The sequence below is a fragment of the Pelobates fuscus genome, chromosome 12 (genome assembly GCF_036172605.1).
Source record: "Pelobates fuscus isolate aPelFus1 chromosome 12, aPelFus1.pri, whole genome shotgun sequence".
NCBI lineage: Eukaryota > Metazoa > Chordata > Amphibia > Anura > Pelobatidae > Pelobates > Pelobates fuscus.
Window position 1 is genome coordinate 31406792 of NC_086328.1, and position 16548 is coordinate 31423339.

Consider the following 16548-nt stretch of genomic DNA (forward strand, 5'->3'; position numbering starts at 1 on the left):
TGCTTTAGGTATTTGGGGTGTTCATTTAAAAAACTGGAAACTTGTGAGAATAAAATGTTTTTTTTTGTGTGTTTTTTTTAAAGAGACAAGTTTCAGTTTAGATTGCACACATATAATCTACTTAATCCCTCACTGTTTGTTTAAACACTTATAGAGAAGCAAAGAATAATGGAAAGGAAATCGTCAACAGTTTGCTGGGACTCTTCTGCCACTAGCCAGTACAGAGCCATCAATATAAAATAAGTGTACCGTAGATAGAATTACAACAATATATATATATATTTTTTTTAATCATTAGTGTCAAACATATTTACAAATTAGCTTTCTTATTTTCCTGCATTAAAGTAAAACTATCGCACACAATAAAACATTTTATAAATCCCCTGCCTCTAGCTCTATACAGATTTGTCCCACTGTGCCTTGAATGCATTTAAAATTGTTCTACTGCCGAAGCTCCCGAGGCATCATGCCGGAGTCACGGTATCTTCTGCAATGGGCCAATCCAATGCTCCTCATAAAGGAACGTTGAGGACCGGATGCACATGTGTCACGAGCTCCAACGCACATCCAAGCTTCCCTATAGGAAACTTACAGTTGTGGCAAAAAGGGCCATTTTTTTTTTTTTAATTCCAAGCTACGTACCATGTTAGTCTTTGATTTAAAAGAACACTATAGTTCTTAAAATGTGTCTCCCCCTCTCCCCTATGCATGTGCCATAAACATTTATTAAATATAGGATTTACTTACCCCTTGGCACTGCTCACCTCTCTGACTCTCACGACATCAAGGAGGAGGCGTTCATTGTGTTCAATGCTGCCGTGAAGTCTTCTGCATGATGTGACCGAGTTTTACTCAGTCAGTTCAGTGAAAACACCTCTAGTGGCCTCTATCAGTATGGCAGCAATTAGAGATGGATTTAACCCTGCAATGTAAAGATTAAAACATAAAAAACTGAATTATTTTACAATGCAGGGTTAATAGAACAGGTTTGGGTGACAAGTGATTTGTGTGACTATAGAGTACCTTGAACAGACAGGAATTTACTCCCACATCCTATATATATTTTATAAGTGTTATTATTTAACTAAAAGAAACAAATATTTGTCCTGGCTGCACAAGTTGAGTTAATACGTACTCACTGTGCTCTTGAATACAGTCTGTAACTTGCATAATAAATGTTTACTGTTCGCGAGGCATTTATAATAATTATTGGTTTAACCAGTTGGGAAAGGTAACGGCTAATTATAGCTTAGGACGGTTTGCATGGCGTGATTGCAATGTATTTCAGAAAAAGCTTGGTCAGCAAAGTTTAAAATATTTGTTTTTATGTTGTTCTTTAAAGGTTAAAATGGTGCAGTTGTAAATACTTTACAGATCTTTTTTATAAAGCCAAATGTTGTACTCCAGCTGGGTAGATGAAGATGTAAAATAGAAGACATTGTTTTGATGCTTACAAAAAAACTAAAATAATTGCTCTCTATCTGATCAATAAAAGCTGCTACTCACCAACAAGGAGTTCCCTTAACCGTGTGTAAAACAGATAAATACTGATTAAAACAAATAGGTGAACTGAACAGCGCTAGATATACAGGTTACATACGTCAGGAGATGGAGTACAAATCCAATGGTGTATATCTTAAAGAATAGAAAAGACACAATAATAGTGCAATATGTAATAGTAGTGATGTGGATATTTTTATAGTGCCAAAGGAACACTCACACGTTATAGAGCTATATAAGCTCTATTTATGGGGCCTGGACTGAATGATCTCCGTCTAGGGATTTCTTTACGGATGTCAACGCAATGTTGCTTCCAAGTGGATGGAGGGAATCATATGTGAAAGAAACTGTGTAGTATGTAAGTACACAGTAGGTAGAGAAAGGATAAACCTACTTACATCAACTAGAGCAATGACCTGCTCTAGTGTATGGAGCTTTAGGTGGAACAATTCCCACCTAGGGATATACGTGGACCCGGAACAGCAGCAAAGTAGTCTTGATGTGAGGTACAAAAATAGCTGGATATATATATTTAGATAAAATATTACTTTTATTTGTGAATACAGCGTAAAATATAAGTAAAAAAGGAACTAAATAAAAACCAATCCTCTCTTGACGGGTTTCGCCAAAGCTTTTTCAAAGTGAGAAAGCTTGAGAAAGCTTTGGCAAAATGCGTCAAGTCATCTCATTGAAAAAAGAGGTTCTTGCTATGCTATAAATGGAAATGATTATCTCCAAATATTTTTTATTATGTTTATTTTTCTCCTATATTTAACAAACATGTGTTTGTGAATTTCGAAAATTAACAGTAAACATAAAAATCCACACTCACACAAAATTAAACCCTGTGCCCAAACTCCCACTGCTCCTGGGCGGCAGCAATGACTACAGGGAGTGCAGAATTATTAGGCAAGTTGTATTTTTGAGGATTAATTTTATTATTGAACAACAACCATGTTCTCAATGAACCCAAAAAACTCTTATAATATCAAAGCTGAATATTTTTGGAAGTAGTTTTTAGTTTGTTTTTAGTTTGAGCTATTTTAGGGGGATATCTGTGTGTGCAGGTGACTATTACTGTGCATAATTATTAGGCAACTTAAAGGACCACTCTAGTGCCAGGAAAGCATACTCATTTTCCTGGCACTAGAGTGCCCTGAGGGTGCCCCCACCCTCAGGGACCCCCTCCCGCCCGGCTCTGGAAAGGGGAAAAGGGGTAAAACTTACCTTTTTCCAGCGCTATGCGGGGAGCTCTCCTCCTCCTCTCCGCCTCCGTTCCTCCCCGTCGGCTGAATGCGCACGCGCGGCAAGAGCTGCGTGCGCATTCATCCGGTCACATAGGAAAGCATTCATAATGCTTTCCTATGGACGCTTGCGTGCTCTCACTGTGATTTTCACAGTGAGAATCACGCAAGCGCCTCTAGCGGCTGTCAGTGAGACAGCCACTAGAGGAAATAGGGGAAGGCTTAACTAACTGATAAACATAGCAGTTTCTCTGAAACTGCTATGTTTATAAAACAATTAGTTAACCCTAGCTGGACCTGGCACCCAGACCACTTCATTAAGCTGAAGTGGTCTGGGTGCCTAGAGTGGTCCTTTAACAAAAAACAAATATATACCCATTTCAATTATTTATTTTTACCAGTGAAACCAATATAACATCTCAACATTCACAAATATACATTTCTGACATTCAAAAACATAACAAAAACAAATCAGTGACCAATATAGCCACCTTTCTTTGCAAGGACACTCAAAAGCCTGCCATCCATGGATTCTGTCAGTGCTTTGATCTGTTCACCATCAACATTGCGTGCAGCAGCAACCACAGCCTCCCAGACACTGTTCAGAGAGGTGTACTGTTTTCCCTCCTTGTAAATCTCACATTTGATGATGGACCACAGGTTCTCAATGGGGTTCAGATCAGGTGAACAAGGAGGCCATGTCATTAGATTTTCTTCTTTTATACCCTTTCTTGCCAGCCACGCTGTGGAGTACTTGGACGCGTGTGATGGAGCATTGTCCTGCATGAAAATCATGTTTTTCTTGAAGGATGCAGACTTCTTCCTGTACCTCTGCTTGAAGAAGGTGTCTTCCAGAAACTGGGAGTTGAGCTTGACTCCATCTTCAACCCGAAAAGGCCCCACAAGCTCATCTTTGATGATACCAGCCCAAACCAGTACTCCACCTCCACCTTGCTGGCGTCTGAGTCGGACTGGAGCTCTCTGCCCTTTACCAATCCATCCATCTGGCCCATCAAGACTCACTCTCATTTCATCAGTCCATAAAACCTTAGAAAAATCAGTCTTGAGATATTTCTTGGCCCAGTCTTGACGTTTCAGCTTGTGTGTCTTGTTCAGTGGTGGTCGTCTTTCAGCCTTTCTTACCTTGGCCATGTCTCTGAGTATTGCACACCTTGTGCTTTCGGGCACTCCAGTGATGTTGCAGCTCTGAAATATGGCCAAACTGGTGGCAAGTGGCATCTTGGCAGCTGCACGCTTGACTTTTCTCAGTTCATGGGCAGTTATTTTGCGCCTTGGTTTCTCCACACGCTTCTTGCGACCCTGTTGACTATTTTGAATGAAACGCTTGATTGTTCGATGATCACGCTTCAGAAGCTTTGCAATTTTAAGAGTGCTGCATCCCTCTGCAAGATATCTCACTCTTTTTAACTTTTCTGAGCCTGTCAAGTCCTTCTTGTGACCCATTTTGCCAAAGGAAAGGAGGTTGCCTAATAATTATGCACACCTGATATAGGGTGTTGATGTCATTAGACCACACCCCTTCTCATTACAGAGATGCACATCACCTAATATGCTTAATTGGTAGTAGGCTTTCGAGCCTATACAGCTTGGAGTAAGACAACATGCATAAAGAGGATGATGTGGTCAAAATACTCATTTGCCTAATAATTCTGCACGCAGTGTATTGTATGCAATACGTACAATAAAAAACAAAGAAATATAGGAGATACTTGCGCACTATCCCACATCCCTATACACATTTAAATAACTGGAGGTTTTTTAGTATCATTGCCATGACCTTTCAAGTGTAAGCTGACCTGCCAGTCAAATGGTCTGCTAAATACCAATCAAATGTAAAAATGGACTCTGTTAGGCAGTGGTGGTTACGGAACCCTGCTGATAGTATTTGAACACATTCAGTGATCACAAAACAAGCTAGGAATGCTTGTCTTGTTGTAGCATGGTTCTCTGATGTTGTTTGTTTTACAATATACAATCTATGACAGGTTTGTGGGCATGCTGTCAGGAGGCCTATTGCTCTGATGGGACTTGAACCCCTGTCTTTTACTCTCTGATTCAATGCTCTGCTCACTGTGCCACTGTGCAGCTTGTGCTCTCAGGATTCTAGAGTGTTGATTTAACATATGGAATACTAGTTTTGCAGCACCTGTGAATAGCACAGGTGCTGTACTTTCAGTGTCAATCACTCCCAGGAACCAGAATCAATTAGTCTGGACCACCCTATTTAAAGGGACACTCCAGACCCCTAAAGCACTGTAGCTTGCTGAAAAACTTTATGTGTGAAGAGTATGTCTTCTTTTTTCATTTTGCAAAAAGAGCAGATTTCACTGACACTTTTCTAAAATAGACTGGTTAAACCCCACTGGCTTTCAAGCAGACAAATGGTCTTGTTACTTTCTGGTTATTTAGCTCAGAAGAACTAAACTCAAGAGACAGCAATAGCTCAGAGCACTTTCCTTCTCATTGAGCTGCATTGGGAAGTCTGTAATTGGACAGCCACTGAAAGTCTGGTCGGGAATAGAAGGTTTTGCAGGTTTTGCAATCTTTTTTTAGATATAACCCTAATGAAAAAATGTTTTCGATTTTCTTATTTGAGCAGTGGAGTGTCTCTTCAAAGAGTGTTCTCTTGCTCATCTGGGCCTCTTTGTGGCTCCAGAGTCCTTAGTGTTATTTTGTGCCCAGTTTTTATGTGTCTGTTATTTTTGACCCAGCTTTCATTGACTACAATTCTGTTCTCCTGCCATTATTGTACTTGTCCCGACCTGTTTACTTTCCTGTCTGCTTTGTGTTCCAGTCTTCTGGCTTGTCTGAGTACTAATCCCTGGCTTGTTTCCTGATATTTCTCTTCTCCATGCTCCCAACTAGTGATGTACCGAACTGTCCGCCGGCGAACAGTTCCCGGCGAACTTAGCGTGTTCGCGTTCGCCGCGGCGGGCGGACACATGCGCAGTTCGATCCGCCCCCTATTCGTCATCATTGGGCAAACTTTGACCCTGTGCCTCTCGGTCAGCAGACACATTCCAGCCAATCAGCAGCACTCCCTCCCTTCCACACCCTCCAACCTCCCTCCCAGCATCCATTTTCGATTCATTCTGAAGCTGCATGCTTAGTGAGAGGAGGGAAAGTTTAGCTGCTGCTGATTAGATAGGGAAATTGATAGCTAGGCTAGGGTATTCAGTGTCCACTACAATCCTGAAGGACTCATCTGATCTCTGCTGTAAGGACAGCACCCCAAAAAGCCCTTTTTAGGGCTATAACATCAGGCTGCTTTTTTTTTTTTTTTTTTCCTGTGTAATGTAATTGCAGGTGCCTGCCTGCCAGCTTCTGTGTGAGGTTCACATTGGATACTGTGCCTACTTGCTCAGTGCCACCACTCATATCTGTTTTAACAATAGGTTAAGCTTTACATTTAAAATAAATATTTTTTTTTCACTGTAATAGAAGAGCAGTTGCCTGCCTGCCAGCTTCTGTGTGAGGTTCACATTGGATACTGTGCCCACTTGCCCAGTGCCACCACTCATATCTGTTTTAACAATTGGTTAAGCTTTAGATTTAAAATAAATAATTTTTTTTTCACTGTAATAGAAGAGCAGTTGCCTGCCTGCCAGCTTCTGTGTCAGGTTGGATGCCTTGCCCATTTGCACAGTCAGTGCCACCACTCATATCTGTTTTAACAATAGCTTAAGCATTAGATTTTAAAGAAATCATTTTTTTTCACTGTAATAGAAGAGCAGTTGCCTGCCTGCCAGCTTCTGTGTCAGGTTGGATGCCTTGCCCATTTGCACAGTCAGTGCCACCACTCATATCTGTTTTATCAATAGCTTAAGCTTTAGATTTTAAAGAAATCATTTTTTTTCACTGTAATAGAAGATCAGTTAGTTGTCTGCAAGCGTCTGGGTGTCAGGCCTACTTCAGCGTGTGCTCTGCTTTGAGGACAGGTGTCAATCCATACCTGCCAAGTGACCCTATGTAGGGGGGACAGTCTCTATTCTGCTCTGTGTCAGTGTGTATCATGGTCTCTGTGGACGGGGAACAGTCTCTATTCTGCTCTGTGTCAGTGTGTATCATGGTCTCTGTGGACAGGGAACAGTCTCTATTCTGCTCTGTGTCAGTGTGTATCAGGGGTTTTGAGGACAGGTGTCAATCCATATCTGCCAAGTGACCCTATGTAGGGGGAACAGTCCCTATTCTGCTCTGTGTCAGTGTGTATCATGGTCTCTGTGGACGGTGAACAGTCTCTATTCTGCTCTGTGTCAGTGTGTATCATGGTCTCTGTGGACAGGGAACAGTCTCTATTCTGCTCTGTGTCAGTGTGTATCAGGGGTTTTGAGGACAGGTGTCAATCCATATCTGCCAAGTGACCCTATGTAGGGGGAACAGTCCCTATTCTGCTCTGTGTCAGTGTGTATCAGGGGTTTTGAGGACAGGTGTCAATCCATATCTGCCAAGTGACCCTATGTAGGGGGAACAGTCCCTATTCTGCTCTGTGTCAGTGTGTATCATGGTCTCTGTGGACAGTGAAAGGTCTCTATTCTGCTCTGTGTCAGTGTGTATCATGGTCTCTGTGGACAGGTAACAGTCTCTATTCTGCTCTGTGTCAGTGTGTATCAGGGGTTTTGAGGACAGGTGTCAATCCATATCTGCCAAGTGACCCTATGTAGGGGGAACAGTCCCTATTCTGCTCTGTGTCAGTGTGTATCAGGGGTTTTGAGGACAGGTGTCAATCCATATCTGCCAAGTGACCCTATGTAGGGGGAACAGTCCCTATTCTGCTCTGTGTCAGTGTGTATCATGGGTTTTGAGGACAGGTGTCAATCCATATCTGCCAAGTGACCCTATGTAGGGGGAACAGTCCCTATTCTGCTCTGTATCAGTGTGTATCATGGTCTCTGTGGACAGGGAACAGTCTCTATTCTGCTCTGTGTCAGTGTGTATCAGGGCAGGGCTTTGAGGACAGGTGTCAATGTTAGGTGATTTCTGCCCTTTATGGATTAAAAGCAGACTCTGCATCAACTGTGCAATTTTCCATGCGAGTTTTGCCATGGATCCCCCTCCGGCATGCCACAGTCCAGGTGTTAGTCCCCTTGAAACAACTTTTCCATCACTTTTGTGGCCAGAAAGAGTCCCTGTTGGTTTTAAAATTCGCCTGCCCATTGAAGTCAATGGCGGTTCGCGAACATTTGCGGAAGTTCGCGTTCGCGAACCGAAAATTACGGGTTCGCGACAACACTACTCCCAACCCTTGCCTAATATGACTACGCCTTGGTTTGAGTGTTCCCGTTACCTGATTGTGTCTTGTACCCTGTATTGTGTATTTCATTTTTTTGTGTGTGTTTTTTTGTTTTGTTTTTCCTCTCCTGTCTGTAGCCTTCTTTTATTATTCTCTTATTCTAGCCCTGTTATTTCATAGTTCTACCTTTACATTAACCTGTCCAACCCTAACAAATACCTACGAGGACTCCTGCAGCTATCATTTGTGGTTTTAGCTACAGAGTTAAAACTATTCTTTCTGTATTCTGATTTTTCATTGAACTCATAGTTGTTAAAACAATCTGTCCCTTTTAGTAGCACATCTATAAAGTGATCATAATATATTTTTATGCCATGTAAAATGATCGTTTTAACACATCTGTTCTTCTTGTGAGACACTCGTTGACATCACCTAAATAAGAAAACAGCTAATCTTACAACTGTACCACACACACCAATCAATGCAGTTCTGTGATCCAGTATTGTTAAAGATAACTTGTAATATGACTCTTGTTAAAGGGTTTCCTTTGATTGTATTGATTACCAATTCAATCATGTACGTTTCACCATACCTGACCACATTTCCCATAATTGCATGTAAGTCTGTAGAATTTATATGCTGCTGGGAAAGAATTAAACAAAACACAAGAGTTTTTAGACTAAAGTCCATTGAGACTCTCCTACTGGCCCTTGATAGGCTTGTTTGACAATGTACAATGCATTCCAAGTCCCAGGAGAGGAATTTCGAATGCACCAACTAGTTATTACGTAATGTAGGTAATCAGCTAATTGGAAACCATTGTCTAATGTTAAATGTTGTCCCATATAGATGGCAGTTTTAACTTCAACTTGAAAATGTAATCTCGATTATGAAATATATTTGATTAAATGCAGTAAGAGCTACATTAAATATAGACAACTTGATTCCATTTCTCATTTCAGTATTTGGTGAAATTGATCTTCGCTTCTTTTTTGGAACTGCTGTATCTGCAACATCCGCTGAGTTTTTTGCAGCCAATCCTTAAAGTTATCTATGCAGAATTAGGTATCTAGCAAGCTTTGAAATATCAGCAGGACAGTAATGTTAGATGGGCTAAAAAACGCACTTGCAGAGTTCAGATCAGAAGCCTCTTTACCAGGGCTGGGCTAGCGGTAAATCCCCAGATGTTGTAGAACAACAACTTCCATGATGTTTTACGAGCTTTAAGAATGCAAAACATCATGGAGGCTGCGGTTCTACAAAATCTGGGGATCTACCATTTGCACAACCTCTATCTAGAGCTGGATATAATCAGATATTGCAATGGTCCTTACATAATAGTAGCATTCTCCAAAGATATGAAAGCAAAGATTTACAGTAAGAAGGTGAATGTAATCTAGAAAACTGACCAAGGTCATGAGCCAGAATTAGCCCATGCTGGAAATCAGCCATATCAAAGTATCACAGAGAATAGTACCAACAAGAAAATATATGCCTAGATCAAAGCTAGAGTAACACTTATGAACTCAGGAATGTGCTTTTGGAATCATGAGAACCATGAAATGGGAACTGAGGGCAAGACAGACAAAGTGTATTTATATACGTATATAGAGGATTGACTCAGGACAATGAACGATTTCAGGGTGTGCTGTATGGAAACACTGTCATATGGCACAAAGAAGCCAGGATTGTCAACTATTGTGAATGTAGATGGCAGAGAGGATGGAATACTATGTGACAGACTTCTCTGAGCTAGATACATATTGACATAGACATCCTGAGATAACCCAGGCAACATGATAACGAGTATGCCGTCACTGCTCTTTGTATCGGTTGTTTCCACTAGCGTTACATTGATCACATTCAGCTTTTGCATAGAGCTTTTGCCGTCCCAGTGGTCCCTGAGTTTGCCACCCCTTTCAGTCCAGCCTCATCACTAAGGCATAGCTTGGCCATGAAAAAATACAGGGAGCTGGGATATGAGGTCATTCACATCCCGGCCCCTCCACATAGTCTGCGGCATGCTCCAGAGCAGCTGGGCCAGACAGAGGTGCTGGCGGGGCTCGGTCATTCTACACGAGTTGACCAGCAGGAGAGGAGAGCAGTGCACTCCCCTCCTGCTGGTCACTTGAACATCGAGCCCCTTGGGACTGTGTGCCTTATGATGGCCACCTTCCAGTGGGTGCTTGCAGGAATCCTGGTGGTCCAGTGGAAAAGCATGTGCTCTGACCACAGGAAATGCTCCTTCTAGTTGCTGCTAATTCAACGATTCAAAGTATTGCCATGACAACCAAATAGCAGTGCTTTGCCTTTATTGAATGAGCAAAATGACCGCGAGGGAGTGCTCACCAAGTGCTCCCTCCTAAACTGTAAAAGTTTTTTCACATATTGCCAAAATGGCAATGTACTAAATAACAGGTTTCAAAGAGAAGAGAGCCTGACCTGCCTGGGACTCCCTTGACAGGCGGAACTCCAGGACCCAGTGACCATATGCGACCCTGGTATCTATGCTACTGATTTCACATTATGTTGAGCATGAATGGCCTGAGGCTGACACAGCTGAGATCAGGAGCCTTACGGTGTATTTCCAGGTGATACCTTTTGTTAGGGCTGTTTAGGAAAGTGCACATGGAGACTAAACAGCCGATCAACACAAAGAGAAACCTGTAGTAACCACACAAACAAACATAGCTATTAGAGATAACAATGAAGATAAAACCATTACCTACAGCATTGCACTGCTCTTAGTTAAAATTAGAACCACAGTGTTTTAGATTAATCGTTCGCAGTATCAACATACTACTTTTCAATGAGGAATGTCAGAGTGTTTATTTACAAAACAGTGAGTTTTTCTGAATTAACAGAGCTAGAAACTTACTGCGAAAATACTATTAATTATTTATTATTAATCAAGTGTTTAACACAAACATTTGAGGAACAAGATCACATGAACAGCTGATACTGAGGTGATCAGTCCACCTAAACATTTTCTTAAAGAGGGTTTGAAGGTTCTAAATAAATCTCCCAGAATACCATGCTGAAAAGTTGTCAAGCCTATGGGGCCCTTAGGCTCGTGGGGCAACGGGTAACTACACCACATGCCAATTCATTAAAACAGCTCCAGTGGTTATGGTGCCTACAGTGTTCCTTTAATGGTTATATTTATATATATATATATATATATATGTATGCTTTTCTAATCCATTTTATAGCTGGACATGGATGGCCTTCTTAAGACAAAATGGGTCCATCCTAGATCAGAACACTGCAATGTCCCTATTTACCCACTTCCGACCAATCTGCCCATTTCCTATTACTAAAAACAGAAACAAGAGTAAGCGCTAAATAACGAATAGGCAGCAACCCTATAAGGGAGTCCCTCAAACACCCTTAAAGAAATAACAAAAGAAAAAAGAATAAAAGAAAGGGCTGCGCCACAAAGAAGTCAATATATAAATAATAAATAGTTCAAATAAAAAAAGGAGAGTCTTATCTAAAAATGGTCTTTTGGGAGAAGCAGAGTCTGTAGGTATTTGGTCAGGAACGGGTATCCTCGCTGTTCTCCTTCTTGTAAATTCAGTCGTATGTGGGGAATAGAAAAAATAGAAAACAAGAATAGTGCAATAGGTCTAATAAGGAAATAAATGAAATCTAAAAGCTGGTATAAAACTCACATTTGCAAGAGCAATAACTCGCTCTAGTGTAGAAGGCGTACAGCGGTACAATCCCCGCTTATGGGATATAGGGAAAATTTCCTCCGTCAATGGTGTATTCCACGCTAAGAGCGGAGCAGGCCAACTGCTCCTTGGAAATAGCGCTGGTGGTATTATCCCCACCTCGGATTACTTGGAGTCCAGGGTAATGCCAGGTAACAAACAATATTCGGTGTATTAAAAAAGATAAATGGCACCAATAAAAAGTGACCAAATGATCTTTAATATATTAAAATACACAATAAAATATCCACAAACGCGTTTCGCCAATACGGCTTTATCAATATGGAGTAAGAACCTGATACCTGGCAAAGGAAAGTTTAAATAGCAATTCAAATCATCAAAATTGGCGCCAAAATTAGAGACAGCCAATCAGATTCCAGTAATATACAATTACAGTAGGACATAAAAAAATTAAATTATCATATTATGCATACACTATAATAGGCTTTTTAAACCTTATTACACATAAAAACTTTAAAAACGAGGTTTATATTTTTGAAAATTGATTTAATAATGCGGTCATGTGACCGGCATATTCATCGCATTGGGTGCTGGGGCATGTAGTAAATAGACGTCGGCAAGCACTGCGCAGCTGCCGATGTCTAAACAGGAGGAGTGAAGTTGGACGTCGGCTCGCGTATAGCCGCGGCCGTCGTCATGGAGAGCCAAGTAAACAACAAAGCCGACGGCTCGCACAAAGCTGCGGCCGTCGTCATGGAAATGATAAAAAAAAAATGTCAGCTGACACACGGATGTGGCCGGCGTTTAAATAAAGGGGCTATGCCTGATACACTGAAAAGTGTCATCAGGCAGGCATAGTCCTAAGGGGATAATAGCAAAATGTAAAAACAATAAAACAAATAAGAGATACATAAAAGGTACAATGTGTAGATAAAACAATAAATATCACGTATTTGGGTGATATAAAATAATGCAGTCCTTCTATTGGAAATAAATAAATAATAAATATAAATAAAAGCAGTATAAGAGGCATATATTTACAAAGAAATTAAACAAATCAAAGTCAACATTTAAACCATGCATTTCCTATTACTGTGTCAATTTTTAGACCTTTCTAAATACTTTAAATCTGGAGGAAACCATCGATAAGGAGCCAAACCGTTTAAAGGAACACTATAGTCACCTAAATTACTTTAGTGTATAGATCATTTCACTGCTCAATTCACTGTCATTTAGGAGTTAAATAACTTTGTTTCTGTTTATGCAGCCCTAGCCACACCTCCCCTGCCTATGATTGACAGAGCCTGCATGAAAAAAAAAACTGGTTTCCCTTTTAAACAGATGTAATTTACCTTAAATAATTGTATCTCCATCTCTTAATTGAACTTTAATCACATACATGAGGCTCTTGCAGGGTCTAGCAAGCTATTAACATAGCAGGGGATAAAAAAATCTTAATTAAACAGAACTTGCAATAAAGAAAGCCTAAATAGGGCTCTCTTTAGAGGAAGTGTTTATGGAAGGCTGTGCAAGTCACATGCAGGGAGGTGTGACTAGGGTTCATAAACAAAGGGATTTAACTCCTAAATGGCAGAGGATTGAGCAGTGAGTCTGCAGGGGCATGTTCTATACAACAAAACTGCTTAATTAAGCTAAAGTTGTTCAGGTGACTATAATGTCCCTTTAAGAATGGTTTGACACGTGCCGGTTCTGTTGGGTGCCCTCGGTCGTTCTGGTTTTAGATGGTAAAGCAGAAGGTCATATTGCTGCAATATCATTACAAGATGGAACATTATTCATTCGCTGAGAGCATGCGGGTCCAAACATGCAAGGAGACCACCCCCTTAGTACCAAGGGCAATACACTCTCATGTAATATATGTTATGGCCGGATACCAATAACTGCCCAAACTATGGTGTCAATATTTAGAAAAGCTATTAGACATAGAAGATGAAAAATCCTCCATAGGACCAAGTTTTTCTTGAAAGTGAAAGGCATCGCAATTAAAGTGAAATGTAATCAAGGGTTCAGCCTTTTATTAGATTAATGTTTCTCTTAACATCTGAAGTCTTTCTTTCAATCGTAGAGTAGTTATGACAGCTTATCATAAAATCACAAACACGCTAGATATTCACATGCAGACAGCAAACATCATTTGCAGTCGGTTGAGAATGTTCCCTTAGAGAAATGTATTTGATAAAAAAGAACACTTCGATCACAATAACCACTATAGTCTGCTGCAGTGGTAATGGTACCAGAATTGCTCTGGCTCCCTCACATTGTAATCTGTCAAACTGATTGTACTGATAACAACGAATTAGAAATGAGTCAGCAATTGGAACCCAAGCTCCTCCCAGTAACAATTTACAGACAGTCTGGTGATTGGTATAATTACAGCAGACATGTGTCAGGGTACCTGAAGTCTCTACCTCTGAGAGAGGTAGAGACTTAGACGTTTATCCGTCCAGACGAGCCGTTTCCTCCGTTCCTCGCGGTCCATCCGGTCACTTAAACGCTGGCCGCGAGGGATCCACTTCCTTTTCTAACAGGACGCTCGGTACATGACGTCATGACGCCAATTCCGAGCGACCTGTCACTCAATTGTCTGATATCTAATCGGCACTCATCGGAGGCGTGTCTACTCTCAGAGCCAGGGTATTTAAGCTTGCTTCTCTCTGCAGCTCATTGCCCTGTCGTGGTTCTAGCTTGTCTAGTCACTCAGTGCTCTTGTATTCTGTTTGCTCTTTGGTTCTGACCCGGCTTGTTGTACTACCCTGCTTTTCTGTTACCTCCTTGACCCGGCTTGTCTCTCGCTTACCTGTCTTCTCGTTCCCTCGACCTCGGCTTGTCTCTGACCATTCTCTATTATTCTCTGTACGTTAGTCCGGCCATTCTAAGGTCCGGTATACGTACCTTTCTACTGGTTGTACTCTGCGTGTTGGATCCCTGCCCCGATCCTGACAACATGCTAAGATGCAGTTCTACATATCCAAGCATGTGAAGTGTATTTATTAAGGTGCCTTGTATAATAATGCCTGATTCTCATTTACTGAGTGTAATTTGCTTGCAGTTTGGCATATGAATACGCCCAAGTTGCATTTGTTACATTTTGCTTGAGCTAAGATCTCTGATGTAGTAAGTATAAAAAATGTAGCTGCCATGTAACATAGACTTCAAAAATACCTATTAGAATTCATTTACTTAGCCAATGCATCCAGTTTGGTTTGATATTTGTTCTTTTGAATCATCTCCATGTTGGGATCAGAGAGGAAGAGAAGCTGTTATTGAATTAGACAAATTGCTGGGAATTATTTTGTCTGCCTACTATCCAATATCTATCTTTCTATCTTTCTATCTTTCTATCTATCTATCTATCTATCTATCTACAGATAATGGGTTGTGAAAAAGTGACCTTAAAGGGGCTACACTCGTTATTGGGTGTGTTGACATTTGCATCAATGGTGATTCCAATGGGGAGAGCATTTTCTAGGAAGTTGGCATGGCAATGACAAACATTAAGTCTCCCTTTGCACATGTTAGAGTAACAAGGGAAGTAAAACAGGATCTGGAAGATGCTTTTGGAAGATTTTATTGGAAGGTCGCTGTGGCAAAGGGAGTTCACAGATTTTGACAGTCTGGAGCTGTTCACAGATGCAGCAGGTACTATTGGTTTCGGTATATATTGGAGTGGACAGTGGTGTGCGCAAGAATGGCCAGAGTCCTGGGCGCAAGAAGGGTTAACAAAGAATTTAACATTGTTGGAACTGTTTCCCATAGTAGCAGCCATATATCAATGGGGGAAGAGTGGAGAGATAGGCGTTTGATTGCCACATGTGACAATTTAAGTGTAGTCATGGTGATCAATTCATTGCAGTCTAAGTGTAAGGAGGCGATCAATTTACTTAGGCATTTGGTCTTAAGGTGTTTGCAATTAAACTTTTGGCTAAAAGCCAGGCACATACCCGGTAAATTGAATAGACTGGCTGATGCTCTTTCATGATTACAATTACAGGAGTTTCGGGAAATGGCACCTCGAGCAGCTGTGAAAGGAATCCAGTTTCCATCAGACCTTTGAGAATTGATTGGGGACGGTTAAGTGCCTTTTTAAGGAATTCAGTGGCCGCTTCTACTTGCTTATGTCAGGGCATGGAACGAGTGATTTAAATTTAACAAGACGATTGGGAGTAATCCATTGGGGGAGGATAAAGAGAGTGCAGTTCAATTTGTAGTTCATTTAATGCAGAAAGGTGTTTCTAAATCAAAGTGAGCAGGCAATTTAGCAGGGGTTGATTTTATTAGAAAACTGTGAGATTGCAAGCCAATCAAACAGTATTTCATAATCCATCAGCTGTTGAAGGGTTATAGTAGAAAGCTGCAAGTTAAGGATAATAGAAAGCCCATTTCGTTTTCAGTTTTAGCACAGTTATTCGAAGTTTTGAATTTTGTTATTCACCCTTTTGAGCTAGTTTTATTTAGATGCTTGTTTATAACAGCCTTTTTCGCAACGTTAAGGATTGGGGAATTAGTTTCTAGAAGTAAATTTTGTTTATCAGGTTTGCAGTGGAGAGATATTATTGTTAGTAATAAGAAGGTTATAGTATTTATTAGTAAATCAAAAACTGACCAAGAAGGTAAAAGCAGATGGTTGTCATTATTTAACATTCAAGGTTCCATGATGTGCCCAGTGAGAGTGATGGAGGAATATCTATTATTGCGGCCAATAGTGGAAGGCCCATTCTTTATGCATGTTGTTTCTGACCCACTAACTAAATTTAAATTTTTAAAACGTTATAAGGTATGCCTGGATAAATTAGGTTTAGGCAAAGAGCATTTTTCATCGCATTCCTTCAGAATTGGAGCTGCAACGGAAGCGGTG